We start from the raw sequence: 4,398 nt of genomic DNA on the forward strand, positions 1-4,398 counted from the left end.
AGGTAACTGATTTATAAAGAAATAATTTAGGGGCAACCCACTTTCTGGTCCTCCTTGTGTCTCTCTTAGACAGAAGCTTTCTTTTCCTTAATAAACATTTCCTACTCTTAACCTCTGTTGTTCCTAGAATTCATTCTTTAATTTTAGTGAACATGTCACATTTCATAGTTACATTTCTTCCCCCTATATTATTTGGGAGGCCTTCTGCAGAGATTACTAGTTGGAGATGTTCCAAGTTCAGAGAAGCCTGAACTGTTTTGAGAGAAACTGCAGCAGTGCTGTGTCATATTTGACATCATGGACACCCTATCTGATCTTAAAGTGAAAGCTGTCCATTCTTAGTGAACTGGTGGACTACATTACAATAAGCAGAGGCTATTTGACAGAGAGGACTTGCCCTGAAGAAGTTACAAATCTTGCAATACATTCAGAATGCTCCCTCCCAGTGACAGCAATGAATTTGATCCAGAACAAGATGAACCTATCCTTGAGGCATCGTGCCCACACCTGCAGCTTGTATATGAATTTTTCATACGATTTTGGGGCAGCCAAGAATTCCAACCCAGCATTGCCAAAAAGTACATAGATTAGAAATTTATATTGCATCTTTTGGCTCTATTTTACAGTGAAGACCCTCAGAAGCAGGACTACTTAAAGACAGTTTTACACAGAATTTAGGACAAGTTTCTTGGTCTTAGAGCATTTATCTGAAAACAGATTAACAATATTTTTCTAAGATTTGTATATGAAACAGAACACGACAATGAGCTGTTGGAAATATTAGGAAGTATTATCAATGGCTTTGCTTTACCTCTACAGGCAGGGAAAAAAAAAAGTTTCTGGTGAAAGTGTTGATCCCTTTACACACAGTCAGGAGCTCATCACTCTTCCATGCCCAGTTGGCATATTGTATAGTACAGTTTCTGGAGAAAGATCCTTCACTAACAGAACCAGATATTAATGGGTATATGATATTTTGGGCAAAAACAAGCAGTCAAAAAGAAGTCATGTCCTTGGGGAGCTAAACGATATTCTGGATGTGATGGAACCATCACAATTTGTTAAAATTCAAGAACCTTGGTTTAAACAAATTGCCAAGTGTGTATCGAGGCTTCATTTTCAGGTGGCAGAAAGAGCACTCTACCATTGGAATAATGAGCACATCATAAGTTTGATAGAAGAGAACTCCAATGTCATCCTTCCCATCACGTTCTCCAGCCTTTATAGGACTTCAAAGGAACATCGGAATCCTGCTATTGTGGCATTAGTGTACAATGTGTTGAAGGCATTAATGGAGAAGAACAACATCATGTTTGATGACCTCACGACAGCATACAAGTCAGATCGGTGATGTGAGAAACAGAAAGAAAAAGAGTGTGAAGAATTATGGGAAACAATGGAGGATCTGGAGTTAAAGAGAGATCTTAGACTTGATGGGATAATTCCAATTTAATCAAAACATAACAACATTATTAACCCGTGGAGTCACACATTTATGTAGTAGAAAATGGAACAAGAGCTTTCTGTATTGTGAAACCTTACAGTAGATTTCACATTTGTTTCATTATTACAACGGCACTGTATATATCCTGTCTCTAAATAAAAGAAAAAATATGAGGACTTGAATCCAAAGTTTGGATAATAGATGGACTTCTCAGAACTTTGCAAACATAATCATTGTTTTAACCCTCTTAAAAACAAACAGGAAAGCAGTCTTCAAAGATCTGTTAATGATATTGCTCTGTTAAAATTCCATTATCAGGAGTTCCTTATTTATCACTAGCAGAGAATATTATACAATTTTCAAATGTGAACAGTCTTAAATTCAGCTTGTCATTTTGCTAAGCTGGCAAATGTATTTATAAGAAGGGGGGGAAGACTGTATTTCCTTACGAGTTTGTATAACTTCTTCCTCTGGATAACTTGGCTGTAATTTGACATCATTTCCTTTTGCACATCGTTGTGAGTTAAATGTACAAGTGGAAAAAACATCCACTGATGAAAAGGTCCCTGATGAAAGTTTTGGCTGCTGGAGTGAACATCTTTCCAACAACCAAGTAGTCCTGGTACTCCTCTAGATTTAAAATTAGTGATTAAAAGAGAAGAGGTGATAAACATGGTAGGAAAGGGAATTTTGGATTCATGCAAAAGTTTATGGTGAATCCAAATCAATGTTTTGAATCATTTAAAACAGGCACTGGGACATCACAAGCTTCAGTACCTGACCAGTATTTGTGCATACATCACTGAAAATACATACCAGATATATTTTAGAAATGTCATGAAAACATCCTTTTGCACCATATAACATGAGAACGACAAACACTAAACAATAAAACCATGCAATTGATTGCTAGGATTGTGAATCTCATTGGAAAAAGAGTTGAGCAAGCAGCTTGGACTGTTTGGATTAGTTGTCTTACTTTTTAATATGTATTTATAAAGTATTTCAACAAAAAAGGATATGGATTCTGGGAAAACAAACAAACAAACATGTTACAGTGTTTTTTGTAGATTCTCACCCTGTATCTCATCACACTGCCAGCCCTGTTTTCAGCCAGAAAGGATTCAGAATCAATATTATACATTTTGAATAGGATGCATATTCCTACTGTATTTGTGACCAAAAGTGGTTCTACAAATGCTAATGAAAAATCTGGAAATTCCTAATTTCCTGAGCAATAATAAGGTGTAAAAATGCCTTTATATAAAAAATAATAATTTAAATGCATCCATAATGGTAACCTGTTGTCTACTTTACTTAGCTCCCCAGACAGGTAGTATTTGTTTGTGATGATCAGCAATGTGAATTTAAATAAGAAACATAATTTTCCCACATTATTTATAATCCTGGCCATGCACCCTACACTCTGATTTGAACTCATGAATACTTTATCTTAAGAATATGATATCCTGTATCATATTTTCTTTTCATCATCAAAGAAGGTCCTCATAATTATCACTACTTACTTGTGCAGGGCCATTATTTTCTGCCCTCCTGGACATGCACACCAATACACACACACACACACACACACACACACATACACAGACCATGTATGTACAGGTAAACAACAGAAATATGTTCTGCACAATGCATCATAAGATTTTATTGTTGTGAGAACAACTTAGGGTGCACTTACACAAAACTGGATGTTAAAGCCTACTACATATTTAGGCTATAAGGTAGATTTGCATGGTACAGCATATTGCTCTGTGGGCCTCTTATAGTTTAGATCTAAATACTGTCCCTCAGACTCTCACATACCCACAGGTGGGACTTTTGAAAGGTGAATGGTTCAATAGGCAACACGCTCATTAGTGGATTAATTCATTGATGAGTTTAGAGCTGAATGCACTGGAAGAAGGTGGTGCCTGTGGACCTTATCAGGAAGGGTATATTTTCTTTCTCTTCCTCTCTCACTCTGTCTCTCTGTCTCTCTCTGCTTTCTGGCTGCTATAGGGTTAGCAGTATAACTTCACCATCCTTTTCTGTTATGCTCTCTCTGCTTCAGAGCCAATTAAAAATTAACGTAATCTTCTGCAAACTGTAAACCAAATAAACTTCCCCTTTAAATTGTGGTCCCTGAATATTTTGTCTCAGCAATGGGAAAGTAACTAATAAAAGATCATAAAAAATAAAATGACCCAAGTTTGAATAAAGAACAAGAGAATGATACACTCTAAAGACAAAGTCAATAAAAGATGCATAGGCTGCTGCTAACACAATATAGGATATTGTTTTGTGAATTTTTGTTTAGTCTTATTTATAAGTAAAACTACACTCTGAAATAATAAAGTAGTATTCAATAGATACACAAACCAACAGCATGCATTTTTATTACCATTAATTATTATACATTTATATAGACTCTATATATGTGTGTGCTATACTTTTAAAGGACTTGCAGTAAATAGGTTTGTTTGCACCAAACTATAAATACATATATTTGAATAATTCATTGCAGTCTGATGTTGCAGAAGCCTGTGGTGACACTAAGGGATAGCATTTATTAGTTCCATTTTATCTTTTGGTACCATAATCTAATAGAATCATACATATGGTCCTCTACAGACCAAAACACAAAATTCAGCATATGAATTCATAGGCATATAGAACTTATTAAACACATCATAGGTGCATAAATATAATGTGTTTATATTTAATTTAAAAGTATATAGTCTGTTTGTATATACTTTGTACATATTGTTTACAGTAAAAAACAGGCATAGGGAATTAAAACAGCACACCACTGCATATAGTACATATATTCCTTTTCTCCATATCTCCAGATTTGTCTTTTATATCATTAACAATAATTTGAAGACTCATTAACAGTCTTAAATCTTCTTTATAAAGCTCATTCTCTAGTTAATTTCTGTTTCTTATATAAATAA

General features: G+C 34.9%; 1 pseudogene; it reads left to right on the forward strand.

Annotated features, from left to right (window-relative positions):
* Window positions 1-231: 231 nt before the first annotated feature.
* On the forward strand, window positions 232-1,453 carry LOC104873165 (annotated as a pseudogene).
* The last annotated feature ends 2,945 nt before the right edge of the window (window positions 1,454-4,398 follow it).

Source organism: Fukomys damarensis, unplaced genomic scaffold, assembly GCF_012274545.1.
Source record: "Fukomys damarensis isolate Sample0158 unplaced genomic scaffold, DMR_v1.0_HiC HiC_scaffold_24, whole genome shotgun sequence".
In the NCBI taxonomy this organism is placed as follows: domain Eukaryota; kingdom Metazoa; phylum Chordata; class Mammalia; order Rodentia; family Bathyergidae; genus Fukomys; species Fukomys damarensis.